Source organism: Heptranchias perlo, chromosome 1 (assembly GCF_035084215.1).
Source record: "Heptranchias perlo isolate sHepPer1 chromosome 1, sHepPer1.hap1, whole genome shotgun sequence".
Taxonomy (NCBI): Eukaryota; Metazoa; Chordata; class Chondrichthyes; order Hexanchiformes; family Hexanchidae; genus Heptranchias; species Heptranchias perlo.
The window spans coordinates 65,767,288-65,787,691 of record NC_090325.1 but is presented as its reverse complement, the minus strand read 5'-3'; the positions used below and the strand labels follow the sequence as shown (position 1 = coordinate 65,787,691).

General features: G+C 44.6%; 1 pseudogene; it reads right to left on the bottom strand.

Moving 5' to 3' along the window:
* LOC137322916 (putative nuclease HARBI1 pseudogene) overlaps positions 1-20,404 on the bottom strand; it is a 201,874-nt pseudogene that overhangs the window by 152,998 nt on the left and 28,472 nt on the right.

The following is a 20,404-nucleotide window of genomic DNA, read 5'->3' as shown; positions in this document are numbered from 1 at the left end:
TCCAATAACTTCACAAGCCCAATTTTAATTCTAACCTGAGCAGGGAAGCTGCTGAGGCTTTCCTACCAGGTGAAAACAGCAAGATGATCCGCGGCCAGAAGGGGCTATTTGAAGTAAGAAGTGCTCCTCCAGAGATCACAAGAAAGGCTTCTGCTGCCCCAGACTCCCCTTCCCTTCCATGAGACTTTCCTGAAACTCCCTCTCCACAACTTATCCTTTTACTGGTGAGCCTTTCTTTAGTGCTAGCCGGTGGCCATCTGCACCCAAACTTCTGCTCCTGCTCACTGGCCAGCTGCCACTTTTCACCTGTTTTCGGCAGGCAGCTGACCAGCAGCATACAGTTGAGGCTCAGGAGTTAAAATACTGGCTGAAATTTGGGTTTCTAGCTGGAAAGCGGCAGCCAGAAGGACCCGAGTGCTTCCAATCATCCTATAGAAGATTTTAAATAAATGTGAACACTTGCCTGGATTATTTTCAGCCTGTACCCTGCGCCTAGCACAGGTACAGGCCAGTAGCACTTGCTGGGGAAGCCTCAGAAAATCCTGGGGCAGTGTAATGGAAGGGCAAAGACCTGGAGTAAACGCTCTCTGCCCCTTTTCCCTCGTCCCTGCGCTTGGGGAATGCTGATTCCCCAGAGCCAGGGCAGAGGAAAATACACCCTTATTTCCTCTTAGTCTTCTTCACCTCACATTTCGCTGCATTAAATTTTATCTGACATCTATCAACCAACCTGAAGTCACTTACAATCCTCTTCATAGTTAGCCACACTCCATATTTTCATGCTCCCTGAAAATGTTGATATTGCGCATCAATCAGAGGGCATGGCTGAGGTACTAAATGACTACATTGCTTCTGTCTTTACCAAGGAAGAAAATGCTGCCAGAGTCTCAGTAAAGGAAGATATAGCTGAGATACTGGATGGGCTAAAAATTGATAAAGAAGAGGTACTTGATAGGCTAGCTGTACTTAAAGTAGATAAGTCATCCGGTCCGGATGGGATGCATCCTAGGTTGCTCAGGGAAGTAAGGGTGGAAATTGCAGAGGTACTGGCCATAATCTTCCAAACATTCTTAGATACAGGGGTGGTGCCAGAGGACCGGAGAATTGCAAATGTTACACCCTTGTTCAAAAAAGGGTGTAAGAATAAACCCAGCAACTATAGGCTAGTCAGTTTAACCTCAGTGGTGGGGAAACTCTTAGAACGATAATCCGGGACAGAATTAACAGTCACTTGGACAAGCGTGGATTGATTAGGGAAAGCCAGCATGGACTTGTTAAAGGCAAATCGTGTTTAACTAACCTGATAAGAGTTTTTTGATGAAGTATGGAGAGGGTAGATGAGGGCAATGCAGTTGATGTGGTGTATATGGACTTTCAAAAGGCGTTTGATAAAGTGCCGCATGGTAGGCTTATCATCAAGATTGCAGCCCATGGAATAAAGGGGGCAGTAGCAACATGAATACAGAATTGGCTAAGGGACAGGAGACAGAGAGTAGTAGTGAACCATTGTTTTTCGGATTGGAAGGAGGTGTACAGTGGTGTTCCCCAGGGGTCAGTGCTAGGACCATTGCTTTTCTTGATATATATTAATGACTTGGACTTGGGTGTACAGGGCATAATTTCAAAATTTGCAGATGACACAAAACTTGGAAGGGTAGTAAACAGTGAGGAGGATAGTGATAGGCTTCAAGGGGGTATAGACAGGCTGGTGGAATGGGCGGACACGTGGCGGATGAAATTTGACGCAGAAAAATGCGAAGTGATACATTTCGGTAGAAAGAACGGGGAGAGGCAATATAAACTAGAGAGCACAACTCTAAAAGGGGTACAGTAAGAGAGAGATCTGGGGGTATATGTGCACAAATCATTGAAAGTGGCAGGGCAGGTTGAGAAAGCGGTTAAAAAAGCATACGGGATCCTGGGCTTTATAAATAGAAGCATAGAGTACAAAAGTATGGAAGTCATGATGAACCTTTACAAAACACTGGTCCGGCCACAACTGGAGTATTGTGTCCAGTTCTGGGCACCGCACTTCAGGAAAGTTGTGAAGGGCTTAGAAAGGGTGCAGAAGCGATTTACTAGAATGATCCCAGGGATGAGGGACTTTAGTTACGTGGCTAGAATGGAGAAACTGGGATTGTTCTCCTTGGAACAGATAAGGTTGCGAGGAGATTTGATTGAAGTATTCAAAATCATGAAGGGTCTAGACAGAGTAGATAGAGAGAAACTGTTCCCATTGGCGGAAGGCTCAAGGACCAGCCGACATAGACTTACGGTGATTGGCAAAAGAACCAAAGATGAGGAAAAATGAGGAAAAACCTTTTTACGCAGCGAGTAGGATCTGGAATGCACTGCCCGAGGGGGTGCTGGAGGCAGATTCAATCACGGCCTTCAAAAGTGAACTGGATAAGTATTTGAAAGGAAAACATTTGCATGATTATGGGCAAAGGGCGGGGGAGTGGGACCAGCTGGATTACTCTTGCATAGAGCCGGCGCGGACTTGATGGGCCGAATGGCCTCCTTCCAGCTGTAACCTTTCTATGATTCTATGGTTCTAGGTCCGGTTCATTTATATACGTGAAGAAAAGCTATGATCCACACACTGATCTGTGAGAGACGCCGCTGCTTGCATCCCTCCAGTCTGAAAAAAATCCATTAACCACTACTCTGCGATGAATGTCCTTTATCCAATTTCCAATCCATACTGCCATATTCTGCTAATACCGTGCGCCTTAATTTTATCAACAAGCTTCCTATGCAGTACCTTATCAAATACCTTTTGAAAAACTATATGCACAATATCCACTGCATTTCCTTTACCAATGCACTCTATTACTTCATGATCATAAGATTTCCTAACCTATTTACATGACGAGTGGATTTCAATATCAATAGGTTCACTATGAATAGGTTCACTATTTAAAGTTGGACTTGGGAATCGGAAGTACAATTTCAAAATTTGCAGACAACACTAAATTGCAGGGCTTCGTTAATCATAGAATCATCGAAATTTACAGCACAGAAGAAAGACATTCAGCACATCAGTGCCAGCCGAAAAACAGTTATCCAGTCTGGTCCCACTTTTCAGCTCTTGGTCCATAGCCTTGTAGATTACGGCACTTCAAGTACTTTTTAAATGCGATGAGGGTTTCTGCCACTACCACCCTTTCAGGCAGTGAGTTCCTGAGTTCCAGACCTCCACCACCCTCTGGATGAAAACATTTCTCCTCAACTCCCCTCTAATCTTTCTACCAATTACTTTTAAGGAGTACCAAGGAGGACTGCGGCAAAATACAGGAAGACATTGATAAACTTGCAGAATGGGTGTGTAATTGGCAATTGAATTTCAATACAGATAAGCGTAAAGTATTACATTTTGGTAGGAAGAATAAGGGGGCCACAAACAGCTTGGATAATAATAGTCTAAATGGGGTAGAGGAGCAGAGGAATCTGGAGGTGCAGATACACAAATCCCTAAAAGTAGCAATGCAGGTTAATAAGGCCATAAAAAAAGCAAATCAAGCACTGGGGTTCATTGCTAGAGGAATAGAATTGGAAAGCAGAGAAGTTATGTTAAACTTGTATAGAACATTGGTTAGACCACACTTGGAATATTGTGAACAGTTCTGGTCTCCATATTATAAAAAGGATATAGAAGCACTGGAGAAGGTGCAAAAAAAGGATGATACCAGAACTGAGAGGTTATACCTATCAGGAAAGATTGAGCAGGCTTGGGCTCTTTTCTCGAGAAAAGAGAAGACTGAGGGGTGACCTGGTAGAGGCCTTTAAGATTATGAAAGGGTTAAATAGGGTAGACGTGGAGACGATTTCCACTTGTAGGGGTCATAAATATAAGATAGTCACTAATAAATCCAATAGGGAATTCAGGAGAAACTTCTTTACCCAGAGAGTGGTTAGAATGTAGAACTCACTACCTCAGAGAGCAGTTGAGGCGACTAGCATAGATGCACTTAAAGGGAAGCTAGATAAACACACGAGGGAGAAAGGAACAGAAGGAAATGCAGTTGGGGTTACATGAAGTAGGGAGGGAGGAGGCTAGTATGGAGCATAAACACCGGCATGGACCTTTTGAACCGAATGGCCTGTTTCCATGCTGTACATTCTATGTAACTCTATGTAAGTTACTATCAATCAGAGTTCAGGATCATCCACAATTACGACAGTCTGACAGCTTAATGAAGAAACACTGGGTTTCCCATAACTGTCCAGCAACAGTGAGATGTGAGCAGGTTTCTTCAGAAATTGCTCAATTTCCCACATTACTGGTATAGTTTACTGCACTCGTACTCCCACTATATCTATATAAGAATAAAACCGGACGGATCACCCGGCATCGGACCACTAGGCACCGGACACGACAAAGGCAAACCAAGCCCAGTTAAACCTGCAAAGTCCTCCTCACGAAAATCTGGGGACTTGTGCCAAAATTGGGAGAGCTGTCCCACAGACTAGTCAAGCAACAGCCTGACATAGCCATACTCACAGAATCATACCTTTCAGCCAACGTCCCAAACTCTTCCATCACCATCCCTGGGTATGTCCTGTCCCACCGGCAGGACAGAACGACAAGAGGTGGCAGTACAGTGATATATAGTCAGGAGGGAGTGGCCCTGGGAGTCCTCAACATTGACGCCGGACCCCATGAAATCTCATGGCATCAGGTCAAACATGGACAAGGAAACCTCCTGCTGATTACCACCTACCGCCCTCCCTCATCTGATGAATCAGTCCTTCTCCATGTTGAGCATCACTTGGAGGAAGCACTGAGGGTAGCAAGGGCACAGAATGTACTCTGGGTGGGTGACTACAAGGACCATCACCAAGAGCGGCTCGGTAGCACCACTACTGACCGAGCTGGCCGAGTCCTGAAGGACATAGCTGCTAGACTGGGCCTGCGGCAGGTGGTGAGCGAACCAAGACGAGGGAAAAACCTATTTGACCTCGTCCTCACCAATCTACCTGTCGCAGATGCATCTTTCCATGCCAGTATTTGTAGGAGTGAACACCGCACAGCCCTCGTCGAGATGAAGTCCCGTCTTCGCACTGAGGACACCATCCAACGTGTTGTGTGGCACTATCACCATGCTCAATGGGATAGATTCAGAACAGATCTAGCAGCTCAAAACTGGGCATCCATGAGGCGCTGTGGGCCATCAGCAGCAGCAGAATTGTATTTCAGCACAATCTGTAACCTCATAGCCAGGCATATTCCTCACTCTACCATTGCCAACAAGCCAGGGGATCAACCCTGGTTCAATGAGGGGTGTAGAAGAGTATGCCAGGAGCAGCACTAAGCATACCTCAAAATGAGGAGCCAACCTGGTGAAGCTACAACACAGGACTACATGCATGCTGAACAGCGGAAGCAACATGCTATAGACAGAGCTAAGCGATTCCACAACCAACGGATCAGATCAAAGCTCTGCAGTCCTGCCACATCCAGTCGTGAATGGTGGTGGACAATTAAACAACTGATGGTAGGAGGAGGCTCTGTAAACATCGCCATCCTCAATGATGGCGGAGTCCAGCACGTGAGTGCAAAAGACAAGGCTGAAGCGTTTGCAACCATCTTCAGCCAGAAGTGCCGAGTGGATGATCAATCTCGGCCTCCTCCTGATATCTCCACCGTCACAGAAGCCTGTCTTTAGCCAATTCAATTCACTCCACGTGATATCAAGAAACGGCTGAGTTCACTGGATACAGCAAAGGCGATGAGCCGGCTGTATTGCTGAAGACTTGTGCTCCAGAACTAGCCACGTCTCTAGCCAAACTATTCCATACAGCTACAACACTGACATCTACCCGACAATGTGGAAAATTGCCCAGGTTTGTCCTGTCCACAAAAAGCAGGACAAATCCAATCCGGCCAATTACCATCCCATCAGTCTACTCTCAATCATCAGCAAAGTGATGGAAGGTGTTGTCAACAGTGCTATCAAGCAGCATTTACTCACCAATAAACTGCTCACCGATGCTCAGTTTGGGTTCCGCCAGGACCACTCGGCTCCAGACCTCATTACAGCCTTGGTCCAAACATGGACAAAAGAGCTGAATTCCAGAGGTGAGGTGAGAGTGACTGCCCATGACATCAAGGCAGTATTTGACCGAGTGTGGCACCAAGGAGCTCTAGTAAGATTGAAGTCAATGGGAATTAGGGGGAAACACTCCAGTGGCTGGAGTTATACCTAGCAGAAAGGCAGATGGTAGTGGTTGTTGGAGGCCAATCATCTCAGCCCCAGGACATTGCTGCAGAAGTTCCTCAGGACAGTGTCCTAGGCCCAATCATCTTCAGCTGCTTCATCAATGACCTTCCCTCCATCATAAGGTCAAAAATGGGGATGTTGCTCATGATTGCACAATGTTCAGTTCCATTCGCAACCCCTCAGATAATGAAGTAGTTTGTGCCCGAATGCAGCAAGACCTGGACAACATCCAGGCTTGGGCTTATAAGTGGCAAGTAACAATCGCGCCAGACAAGTGCCAGGCAATGACCATCTCCAACAAGAGAGAATCTAACCACCTCCCCTTGACATTCAACAGCATTACCATCGCCGAATCCCCCACCATCAACATCCTGGGGGTCACCATTGACCAGAAACTTAACTGGACCAGCCACATAAATACTGTGGCTACAATAGCACATCAGAGGCTGGGTATTCTGCGGCGAGTGACTCGCCTCCTAACTCCCCAAAGCCTTTCCACCATCTACAAGGCACAAATCAGGAGTGTGATGGAAGACTCTACACTTGCCTGGATGAGTGGAGCTCCAACAACACTCAAGAAGCTCGACACCATCCAGGACAAAGCAGCCCGTTTGATTGGCACCCCATCCACCACCCTAAACATTCACTCCCTTCACCACCGACGCACAGTGGCTGCAGTGTGTACCATCCAAAGGATGCACTGCAGCAACTCGCCAAGGCTTCTTCGACAGCACCTCCCAAACCCACGACCTCTGCCACCTAGAAGGACAAGGGCAGCAGGCACATGGGAAAAACACCATCTGCACGTTCCCCTTCAAGTCACACACCATCCCGACTTGGAAAAATATCGCCGTTCCTTCATCGTCGCTGGGTCAAAATCCTGGAACTCCCTTCCTAACAGCACTCTGGGAGAACCTTCACCACACGGACTGCAGCAGTTCAAGAAAGTGGCTCACCACCACCTTCTCAAGAGCAATTAGGGATGAGCAATAAATGCTGGCCTCGCCAGCAACGCCCACATCTCATGAACGAATTAAAAAAAATACATCTGTCACAAGAAGATGGGTAGTTATGAACATAAGAATATAAGAAATAGGAGCAGGAGTAGGCCATACGGCCCCTCGAACCTGCTCCACCATTCAATGAGATCATGGCTGATCTTCAACCTCAACTCGACTTTCCCGCTTGATTCTGTTAGAGTCCAAAAATCTATCGATCTCAGCCTTGAATATTCTCAACGACTGAGCATCCACAGCCCTCTCGGATAAAGAATTCCAAAGATTCACAACCCTCTGGGTGAAGAAATTTCTCCTCATCTCAGTCCTAAATGGCCGACACCTTATTCTGAGACTAAGCTCCCCAGTTCTAGACTCTCCAGCCAGGGGAAACAGTTCTCTCAGCATCTACCCTGTCAAGCCCTCTCAGAATCTTATATGTTTCAATGAGATCACCTCTCATTCTTCTAAACTCCAGAGAATATAGGCCCAGTCTACTCAATCTCTCCTCGTAGGACAATGCTTTCATTCCAGGAATCAATCTAGTGAACTTTCGTTGCACCGCCTCTAAGGCAAGTATATCCTTCCTTAGATAAGGAGAGCAAAACTGTAAATGGTACTCTAGGTGTGATCTCACCAAAGCCCTGTACAATTCACCAAAACTTCCTTACTCTTGTATTCCAACCCACTTGCAATAAAGACAACGTACCATTTGCCTTCCTAATTGCTTTCTGTGCCTGCATGTTAACTTTCTGTGTTTCATATACAAGGATACCCAAATCCCTCCGAACACCAACATTTAATAGTTTCTCACATTTAAAAATATTCTGTTTTTCTATTCTTCCTACCAAAGTGAATAACCTCACATTTCCCCACATTATACTCCATCTGCCACCATCTTGCCCACTCACTTAAACTGTCTATATCCATTATATCTTTGTGTCCTATTCACACCATACTTTCCCACTGAGCTTTGAATCGTCAGCAAACTTGGATACATTACACTCGGTCCCTTCAACTAAGTCATTAATATAAATTGCAAATAGCTGAGGGCCAAGCACTGATCCTTGCGGCACCCCATTAGTTACAGCCTGCCAATCTGAAATGACCCGTTTATTCTTACTCTCTATTTTCTGTCCATTGACCAATCCTCTATCCCTGCTAGTATATTACCTCCAACCCCATAAGAAAGTTAAGTCAAGTCATTTCAAGACTAAGTACCCTTTTAATGACGTGATAAGTGTTAATTACTGCCAGTCAACCTCTCTGCCACTGAAAATTAACCATTGCAAGTGTACAGTCTGATTCCTTCAGGTTTTAATTGTTGGAGATTAAAAAAATTAATTAATATTTTTTTTACTTTTCCTCTTTATTCTTTCTCTTAAACCAATCTTTCTTTCCCTCTCTTTATTTCTCTTTCTGTACCTGATTTGACATTGAATTTACCCACTCTAACTTATATTTCCATCAATCCTTGCATTGCTAATTTCACAATCCTTCAATCTGATTGGTTACAGTTGCTTGCTTTGTTCACACAGATTCCAGATGCCATCTCACAGCTTTGGCAACTTCTAGCAACTTGCGGTGCAAAATATCACCGAAATAAAACAGGCAAGGGCAAATCTAACTAACGGCGGAGGCCATTTGTTGCCCTGCTACAGCAAATTCTGGGCCATTGTGTCTTCATTGTTACATATATTAGGGAAAAAAACAGCACAAAAGTCCTAGATTGACCCTATCCTTCAGTACTCATGTAGGAGAATACCAAAAATGTATTTCTGAAAGAAAAAAACACTTTCCAGCTAAAAAAAATGTTTCTTTATACTGTGCTGGATCTCAGATCAGGGCCACTATCTCTGCAGCAATTCCGAGATGCTCGCTGAAATACGATAAGGTCGAATTTCATCTTCGGCGTACATTGGGCAAGCAGTGGGCAGAGCCAGCGAGCAGCCTGAGCCATTTTGATGCTCATCTTGCTCCCCAAAAAATGCCATGTAAATTATTTTTTATTGTCCCAAGGGCTGCCGTTTCCCGCTATGTGTCGTGGACGGATCCAGCACCCAGCGGGCATCATGCTTAACTGCATCAAAATGGCCTAAATTGAGATTGCGGTAAGTTTATTTTTGTCATTTTGGTCTCACTGCCAAAATGACATTGGTAGAAAGACCAAAATCAGGACCTATGTTTCTTCATTTAGCCTCAGTTTCTAAGCATCACTCACAATCCCTTCCTCCCCACCTCTCTTGCCCTTACAGTGAAGGGGTGAGGAAGCTGAAGTTTTCACATGTTTCTACTTCCCTCAACTTCAAAAACAAAACACAAAGATAGCAGTCAATCAATAGGCCTTCAATTGCTTGTGAGTTTAAAGAAGACTCAACCAAGAGGCTATTCAGAAGCTCTTCTTAATTTTTAACTTTTTTTTAAATTAGATAGTTGGGGGAAGAATATTTTCCCACAATTGCTCATGAATAATGCCATTGTAGGCTGTTATACTAGACTATTTCTTGGCTGTGCACAAACCTTGGTATGGTGGCATCGAACTGTATAACTGCAGTTTTTAATACTAGAAAACAAGAGTGCCAAATAAAATGTGATTCTTGAGTCATGTTGTTATTCATGTCAGCTTTAATGCTGATACAAATAATGAGTATAGAGCTGTGCTCTTAATGAGCTTAGGAGCATATCTACAAGATGGATGAGCAAGGCACTTAGTCCCAACACTGGTCTGCCGAGCAAATTAAGAGTTTCAAAATCAGAACACCCTTAGAAGAACGCTTTACTTCAGTCTTCAGATATCAAACTGCAAGTCTACGAACAGAAAACGCCATGGTTTGCTGGTTTATAAACAAAATAGAGGAAAACAAAATCTAGAGTTCTATACTTGGACCCAAAGACTTTTTTTTACATTAAAGAAAAGTTCTTGCTGAGCAATGGGTCATCCAGCTGCCAGTGTGTGACATGAAAACAGACGTGCCCCACTAGTAGGCCCTCTCCCTCCAACATTGTCAAAAGTAGGCTTGCCACTGCTGCCCCAGCATGTACCACCACCACTCTCTTTGTAGTCACTGGGGTCAGCAGTAATTGACACCAGTAGCAGGGAAATTGTCTGGCATAATAGAGGAAAGTCTAGCCCCTAGAGTCCAAATGAGACTACGAAATTAACAAAGGTAAAATTTGTGCTTGCCTGGTATGAAGGGCACCCTCCCCCCTTTAAGGATACATCCCACTTACTTAATCCCAGAGAATTTAGGCAGAGGTCAGCAAATAACAAGGCTTAGGGACCTCCAAGTGTGCGTTGGGGTACTGCTGGAGTTTAACCAGCTAAAACTACACACCTTACCAGCACAGAACACTGGTAAGCTTTCTGCTGCCGAGGTACTAAATGAGTACTTTGCATCTGTCTTTATCAATGAAGAAGATGCTGCCAGATTCTCAGTAAAGGAAGATATAGTTGAGATACTGGATGGGCTAAAAATTAATAAAGAGGTACTTGAAAGGCTAGCTGTACTTAAAGTAGCTAAGTCACCTGGTCCAGATGGGATGCATCCTAAGTTGCTAGGGGAAGTAAGGGTGGAATTTGCAGAGGTACTGGCCATAATCTTCCAATCATCCGTAGATACGGGGGTGGTGCCAGAGGACCGGAGAATTGCAAATGTTACACCCTTGTTCAAAAAAGGGTGTAAGGATAAACCCAGCAACTATAAGCCGGTCAGTTTAACCTCGGTGGTGGGGAAACTTTTAGAAACAATAATCCGGGACAGAATTAACAGTCACTTGGACGAGCGTGGATTGATTAGGGAAATCCAGCATGGATTTGTTGAAGGCAAATCATGTTTAACTAACTTGATAGAGTTTTTTGATGAGGTAATAGAGAGGGTAGATGAGGGCAATGCAGTTGACGTGGCATATATGGACTTTCAAAAGGCGCTTGATAAAGTGCCGCATGGTAGGCCTGTCATCAAGATTGCGGCCCATGGAATAAAGGGAGCAGCAGCAACATGGATACAGAATTGGCTAAATGATAGGAAACAGAGAGTAGTGGTGAACGGTTGTTTTTCAGACTGGAGGGAGGTATACAGTGGTGTTCCCCAGGAGTCAGTGCTGGGACCACTGCTTTTCTTGATATATATTAATGACTTGGACCTGGGTGTACAGGGAACAATTTCCAAACTTGCAGATGACACAGAACTTGGAAGTGTAGTGGAATGGGCGGACACGTGGCAGGTGAAATTTAATGCAGAAAAATGTGAGGGGATGCATTTCGGAAGGAAAAATGAGAAAAGGCAATATAACTAGAGGGCTCAATTCTAAAAGGGGTAAAGGAATAGAGAGATCTGGGGGTATATGCAAACAAATCATTGAACGTGCCAGGGCAGGATGAGAAGCAGTTAAAAAGCATACGGGATGCTGGACTTTATAAATAGAGGCATGGAGTACAAAAGTAAGGAAGTTATGATGAATCTTTAAAAAACACTGGTTCGGCCACAACTGTGTCCAGTTCTGGGCACTGCAGTTTAAGTGAAGGCCTTGGAGAGGGTGCAGAAGAGATTTACTAGAATGAGTCCAGAGATGAGGGACTTTAGTTACGTGGATAGAATGGAGAAGCTGGGGTTGTTCTCCTTGGAACAGAAAAGGTTGCGAGGAGATTTGATTGAGGTATTTAAAATCATGAAGGATCTAGACAGAGCAGATAGAGAGAAACTGTTCCCATTGGCGGGAGGGTCAAGAGCCAGAGGGCCTAGATTAAAGGTGATTGGCAAAAGAACCACAGGTGACATGAGGGTAAACACTTTTACATAGCGAGTGGTTAGGATCTGGAATGCATTGCCCGAGGAAGTGGTGGAAGCAGATTCAATCATGGCCTTCAAAAGGGAACGGGATAAGTTTTTATTTTATTCGTTCATGGGATGTGGGCGTCGCTGGTGAGGCCAGCATTTATTGCCCATCACTAATTGCCCTTGAGAAGGTGGTGGTGAGCCACCTTCTTGAACCGTTGCAGTCCGTGTGGTGAAGGTTCTCCCAGAGTGCTGTTAGGAAGGGAGTTCCAGGATTTTGACCCAGCGATGATGAAGGAACGGCGATATATTTCCAAGTCGGGATGGTGTGTGACTTGGAGGGGAATGTGCAGGTGGTGTTGTTTCCATGTGCCAGCTGCCCTTGTACTTCTAGGTGGTAGAGGTCGCGTGTTTGGGAGGTGCTGTCGAAAAAGCCTTGGCGAGTTGCTGCAGTGCATCCTGTGGATGGTACACACTGCAGCCACAGTGCGCCGGTGGTGAAGGGAGTGAATGTTTAGGGTGCTGGATGGGGTGCCAATCAAGCGGGATGCTTTGTCTTGGATGGTGTCAAGCTTCTTGAGTGTTGTTGGAGCTGCACTCATCCAGGCAAGTGGAGAGTATTCCATCACACTCCTGACTTGTGCCTTGTAGATAGCGGAAAGGCTTCGGGGAGTCACTCGCCGCAGAATACCCAGCCTCTGACCTGCTCTTGTAGCCACAGTATTTATATGGCTGGTCCAGTTAAGCTTCTGGTCAATGGTGACCCCCAGGATGTTGATGGTGGGGGATTCGGCGATGGTAATGCCATTGAATGTCAAGGGGAGGTGGTTAGACTCTCTCTTGTTGGAGATGGTCATTGCCTGGCACTTGTCTGGCACGAATGTTACTTGCCACTTATCAGCCCAAGCCTGGATGTTGTCCAGGTCTTGCTGCATGCGGGCACGGACTGCTTCATTATCTGAGGGGTTGCCAATGGAACTGAACACTGTGCAATTGTCAGTGAACTTCCCCATTTTTGACCTTATGATGGACGGAAGGTCATTGATGAAGCAGCTGAAGATGGTTGGGCCAAGGACACTGCCCTGAGGAACTCCTGCAGCAATGCCCCGGGGCTGAGATGATTGGCCTCCAACAACCACTACCATCTTTCTTTGTACTAGGTATGACTCTAGCCACTGGAGAGTTTTCCCCCTGATTCCCATTGACTTCAATTTTACTAGGGTTCCTTGGTGCCACACTTGATCAAATGCTGCCTTAATGTCAAGGGCAGTCACTCTCACCTCACCTCTGGAATTCAGCTCTTTTGTCCATGTTTGGACCAAGGCTGTAATGAGGTCTGGAGCCGAGTGGTCCTGGCGGAACCTAAACTGAGCATCGGTGAGTAGGATTGCCACTTAATAGAACTGTCGACATCACCTTCCATCACTTTGCTGATGATTGAGAGTAGACTGATGGCGCTGTAATTGTCCGGATTGGATTTGTCCTGCTTTTTGTGGACAGACATACCTGGGCAATTTTCCACATTGTCGAGTGGATGCCAGTGTTGTAGCTGTACTGGAACAGTTTGGCTAAAGGCGCGGTTAGTTCTGGAGCACAAGTCTTCAGCACTACAGCTGGGATGTTGTTGGGGCCCATAGCCTTTGCTGTATCCAGTGCACTCAGCCGTTTCTTGATATCATGAGGAGTGAATCAAATTGGCTGAAGACTGGCTTCTGCGATGGTGGGGATATCGGGAGGAGGCTGAGATGGATCATCTACTCAGCACTTCTGGCTGAAGATGGTTGCAAACACTTCAGCCTTGTCTTTTGCACTCACATGCTAGACTCTGCCATCATTGAGGATGGGGATGTATACAGAGCCCCCTCCTCCCATTAGTTGTTTAACTGTCCACCACCATTCACAACTGGATGTGGCAGGACTGCAGAGCTTTGATTTGATCCATTGGTTGTGGAATCGCTTAGCTCTGTCTATACCATGCTGCTTCCACTGTTTAGCATGCATGTAGTCCTCTGTTGTAGCTTCACCAGGTTGGCACCGCATTTTGAGGTACGCCTGGTACTGCTCCTGGAATGCTCTTCTACACACCTCACTGAACCAGGTTTGATCCCCTGTCTTGGTAATGGTAGAGTGAGGAATATGCCGGGCCACAAGGTTACAGATTGTGTTGGAATACAATTCTGCTGCTGCTGATGGCCCACAGCACCACATGGATGTCCAGTTTTGAGCTGCTAGAACTATTCTGAATCTGTCGCACTTAGCACGATGGTAGTGCCACACAACACTTTGGATGGTGTCCTCAGAGTGAAGACGGGTCTTCGTCTCCACAAGGACTGTGCGGTGGTCACTCCTACCAATATTGTCATGGACAGATGCATCTGTGACAGGTAGATTGGTGAGGATGATGTCAAGTCAGTTTTTCCCTCGTGTTGGTTCGCTCACCAGCTGCCGCAGGCCCCGTCTGGCAGCTATGTCCTTCAGGACTCGGCCAGCTCGGTCAGTAGTGGTGCTACCGAGCCACTCTTGGTGATGGACATTGAAGTCCCCCACCCAGAGTACATTCTGTGCCCTTGCTACCCTCAGTGCTTCCTCCAAGTGATGCTCAACATGGAGGAGGACTGATTCATCAGCTGAGGAAGGGCGGTAGGTGGTAATCAGCAGAAGGGTTCCTCGCCCATGTTTGACGTGATGCCATGAGATTTCATGGGGTCCGGAGTCAATGTTGAGGACTCCCAGGGCCACTCCCTCCTGACTATATATCAATGTACCGCCACCTCTGGTGGGTCTGTCCTGCCGGTGAGACAGGACACACCCAGGGATGGTGATGGAAGAGTCTGGGATGTTGGCTGAAAGGTATGATTCTGTGAGTATGGCTATGTCAGGCTGTTGCTTGACTAGTCTGTGGGACAGCTCTCCCAATTTTGGCACAAGTCCCCAGATGTTAGTGAGGAGGACTTTGCAGGGTCGACTGGGCTTGGTTTGCCTTTGTCGTGTGGCCTAGTGGTCCGATGCCGGGTGGTCCGTCCGGTTTTATTCTTATTATGACTTTTTGTAACGAGATTGTACAACTGAGTGGCTTGCTAGGCCATTTCAGAGGGCGATTAAGAATCAACCACATTGCTGTGGGTCTGGAGTCACATATAGGCCAGACCAGGTAAGGACGACATAAGTGAACCAGATGGGTTTTTACGACAATCTGGTAGTTTCATGGCCACCATTACTGATAATAGTTCTTTTTTTATTCCAGATTTTTAATTTAATTAATTGAATTTAAATTCCCCAGCTGTCGTGGCGGGATTTGCACTCATGACTCTGGATTATTAGTCCAGTAACATAACCACTATGCTACCATACCCGGTATACATTTACTATTTATATGTTTATAAAAGACTTTGGGTTCCCTTTTACGTTGGCCACTAATCTAGTCTCATATTCTCTCTTTGCCCCGCTTATTCACTTTTTCACTTATTCACTTATCTCCTCTATACTTTCTGTATTCAGCCTGGTTCTCTACTGTATTATGAACCTTACATTCGTCATAAGCCTCCTTTTTCTGTTTCATTTCAATCTCTATATCTTTAGTCATCCAGGGAGCTCTACTTTGGATGCCCTTCCTTTCCTCCTCGTAGGGATGTGTCTACTCTGTACCCAAGCCAACACCTCCTTGAAGGCCTCCCATTGTTCAATTACTGTTTTGCCTACCAATTTTTGATTCCAATCCATCTGGGCAAGATCCCTTTTTAACTCACTGAAATTTGCCATCCTCCAGTTAAGTATTTTCACATTTGATTGTTCCTTGTCCTTTTCCATAACTATTCTAAACCTAATGATATCATGATCACTATTCCCCAAATGCTCCCCCACTGAAACATGCTCCACCTGCCCCATTTCATTCCCCAGAACTAGAATCCAGCATTGTTTCCTTCCTGGTTGGGCTGGAAACACACTGTTCCAGAAAGTTCTCTTGAACACATTTCAGGAATTCCTCCCCCTCTTTGGCTTTTACACTGTTACTGTCCCAGTCTATACTGGGATAATTGAAGTCCCCTATTATCACTACTCTCTAGTTCTTGCATCTTTCTATAATTTGCAAACAAATATTCTCCTCTATCTCCTTCCCACTATTTGGTGGCCTATAGTATACACCCAGTGGTGTAATAGCTCCTCTATTGTTCCTTAATTCTAACCAAATATATTCTGTCTTTGACCCCTCAACCACATCATCCCTTTCTAGTGCTAATAGTTTCTTTGTTCAATAGTGTCACGCCCCCTCCTTTCTTTGCTTCCCTATCTTTCCTAAATACCTTGTAGCCAGGAATATTAAGTACCCAATCCTCCTTTCTTTGAGCCAGGTCTGTAATATTGCCACTATATCATAGTCCCATGTGGCGACTTCAGCCTGCAGCTCACCAACCTTATTTACCACGCTACGTGCATTTACGCACATGCACTTCAAACTCATAGACTGCCTCGCATTTGCCCCCTGTCTGATCCTTCCTATTTCTGAACTATTCTTTACTCTAGTTCTACTTGTCCCTCCCAGTCTTCTGTGCACCTTGTTTCTCCTCTCTAATGTTTCATCCTGGTGCCCATCCCCCTGCCAAATTATTTTAAACCCTCCCCCACAGCACTAGTTAACCTCCCCACGAGGACATTGGTCCCAGCTCTGTTGAAGTGCAACCCATCCATCTTGAACAGATCCCTCCGGCCCCAGAGCTGGTCCCAATGCCCCAGGAATCTGAAGCCCTCCCTCCTGCACCATTGCTCCAGCCACGCATTAACCTGTCTTATCCTACTATTCCAATACTCATTAGTGCATGGCACTGGGACTAATCCAAAGATTATTAACTTTGAGATCCTGCTTTTTAACTTCCTCCCTAGCTCCTGAAACTCTGACTGTAGGATCTCGACCCTTTTCCTTCCAATGTCATTGGTTCCAACCCTGGACCATGACTTCTGGCTGTTCCCCTACCCCCCTCAAAATGTTTTGCACCCTCTCAGTGATGTCCTTTACCCTGGCACCAGGGAGGCAACACACCATGTGGGACTCACGTTGGCAGTTGCAGAAATGTCTGCCTATCCCCCTGACTATCAAATCCCCTATAACAACTGCATTTCTTTTGCCCCCTGTACAGCTGAGTCTCCCACAGTGCCATGGATTTGCTCTTGACTGCACTCCCACGAGGTGTCAACACCCTCACTGGTATTCAACACTGAATACTGGTTTGTGAGTGCCACACTCCCAGGGGACTCCTGCATTGCCTGCCTGTTCCTCCTGGTCTATCTGGTGATCACCCACTCCCTCTCCGCCTGAACTCTCTGTAGCTGTGTGGTGACCACCACCTGAAAACGTGCTATCCACAAAACTCTCAGCTTCCCGTTTACACTGTAGCGACGCCAGCCGCCCCTCAAGCTCAGAAACCCTGAGCTCGAGCTCAAGCTCAAGCAGTTGGCAGCACTTCCTGCACATGTGGTTCTCCAGGTCACACAAAGTCTGCTGGAGTTCCCACATGGCGCAGGATGTGCATGCGATGTGCCCCAGCTGATCTGCCATGTTAGCTAACAGTTATTTAAACTTTGTTTAGCTTTAAGGCATTTTACTGTTTATCTGTCACTAAAACACTAACCACTAAAAAACGGTAACCAACCACTAAAAAACACTAACCAATGATCTAAATACTTATTAACTTACCCTCGGCGCTCCTCCTTGCCTTGTTTTGATTCCTCGTGCTGCTCCCTTTATGCTCCACTCAGTCTTAGTCTATAGCTTTGGTTTAAATCACTTACCACCTCCTTCCCCCTCTGCACCTAATTCCCACACTCACCAAATTCCCAGTTGAATATCTTCATTCTGTTAGCACTTCACTCCATTAGAGGTTTACTCTCTGTCTTTCCCAACCTCTGCGCTCAAGCATTTTGTACTTGTACACACAAAACAGATGTTTTGCTAATTGTTAGTTGATCAGGCCTGTTATCAATGTCAGTATATTATTAGGTCAGCATCCTATCTTGTCATAACTGTAAAACAATTAATCTTAATTTCTTCCTGAAGGAGTAACAGTTTGAATCATCTTAACCAGAGAAATCTCTCTGCTCAACTGAACACTGATTTCAGAATTAATGTTCCTCATTTAACATTGACTCTTTGCGCTGTCCCCCTCCACACGAAGAATTTCCAAATGTGATCCGAAAATAATAATCACAAAACCACACAGAATATCCTAGAGCAGCAATCAGGAAAAGAAAGCTTGTCATTTTCACTCTTAAAAATGTTTGTTTTTAAACAGATCATAAATTATACTAATGGCTTTATAAATACTGTATTGTATTATAATACAGCTCACTTACAGGATTCCATAAGCCTTCAACAAAACTTATAGCAATTAATTTCAATCACCCACATGCAAACAACATACTGAATGATCAAAATTGACTGGAGGACGACAATCTGCTTCTGACGACTATAAATCAAGAAGACGACTACAAAATAAATAGAAGATACTGGAAAGGTTTGCATTTATACAGCACCTTCTTATATCTATCAGAAACATCCCAAAGCACTTCAGTGATAATTAATTAATTTCTGAAATGCAGTCACCGTTGTTTTGTAGGTAAACATGACAGGCATTTTGTACAAAGCAGCATCCCATAAACGGAAATGACATCAATGTTTTGTTTTGGTAGTGGATTGATGGATGTTGATCAGAACAACTTCCTGATCTTTAAATAGTGCCATGGTATTTTTAACAACAACAGGAATAGACAGAAACATCTCAGTTTAGCAGCTCAAAGGATGACACCTCTGATAATGCATCATTCCAAAGGGTCCTACTCAGAACTTTACCTTATCTTTTTCTTTTTAACTAATGACTGAGCTACTGTGCATTTACACCATTTTCTGGTTTTATTTCAGATTTCAACTACTTGGTTTTTTTATATGATCTAATGAAAACCATAAGGCTGTAATATTTTTTGAAGTAACTAATTCTTGAATTTAGGTCAATGGAAACTTTTTGACACTTGGACATGTGTATGTAAAAATATACATGGCACAATGGTGTAACATGTTGGACTCTAACTTCCAATGCCCAGGAGTTGAGAAATGCAGGGTAATTCCTCATCTCAGCTACAATTGTGTGGGAAGATGCTGAGTGGTGGCTAGCAATATTCCTCACAGAAGAGGAGAGAAAATTGGAAGGCAAATAATCCCTAGCCTATAATTCAATTCAATTTGGAATGGCACAAATGGAGGGCTGGAAACAGGTACCTGTGCCCTCACGAGTTAAAGTATGAGGAAAGGTCGCATAAACTTGGCTTATATTCCCTTGAGTTTGGATGGATGAGAGGTGATCTGATCCAGGTGTTTAAAATGATAAAGGGATTTGATAGGATAGATACGGAGAAACTATTTCCTCCGGTGGGCAATCCAGAATTAGAGCCAGGCCATTCAGGGGGTTGAATGGCTTACTCTTGTTCTTATGTTCCTATGATTCTTCTTCTAAAAAAAATTCAGGTTATTTCAATTATTTTAAATGGAAACTGGCTACACAGTCCTGGTCTGACTTGTCGGGAAAATTGAGAGAATTTCTGTGTTTTTTGTAATAGATGAGTATCGACATTCAATCTATTCAGTTCTCTGACCCAGAAGATTATAACACTTTGACCACTGACATGTCTGTAAAACTATATGATTACTGTAGTTTCTACTGCACAAAAGAAGAAATGTTAAGCAGAAAGTGACCCAGTCAAATATCATTCCTACAATACTGTTTGGTTCTGCAAAATACTAATGCAGTCCACAAACTGTCAACTTGCTCAAGGCTCAGAAGAATTAACGCTGCAAGATTACTTACTTGCAAAAGTACGTTGAAAGCACACAATGATTCATTATATTCAGCAGCAACCGCTGCAATTCACTCAGTTCCTTGATGTAACTGCACTGTGCAAGGAAAGAAAAAAAGGAAATATTAGGCACCATTTTAGTACTGATTTCTAATTCAAAATAATTCACTACTTGCAAGCAATATCAACTCAATAATGGGTACTTGAGCCTACTCTTTCATGTTTGTAAGGAATGTGGATCAGAATGCTTTCCAGCATAAAAAATACAGCGATGCGACCCAACATGTGCCAGTTTTGTTAAGCTGTGCTGGAGCCAGCATAAATCGGGTGCAAATAAAGAAAAGAGTTTTAAATTTAATAATTTAAAGTTTTTTTTAAATGAACTAGCATGTGCATATATATTTGAGAAATAAACCAATGCTCAAGGCACCCATACTGGTGATACTGGTGATATTGATTTTTTAGCACAGGAACTGAATACCGTTACAAGCAATTTATCTAATTTTGCCTGGAAATTTCTCACTCTTTGAGAATAAAATGAACCATTCTGTTTGGTGGAATGGCTTTGGTA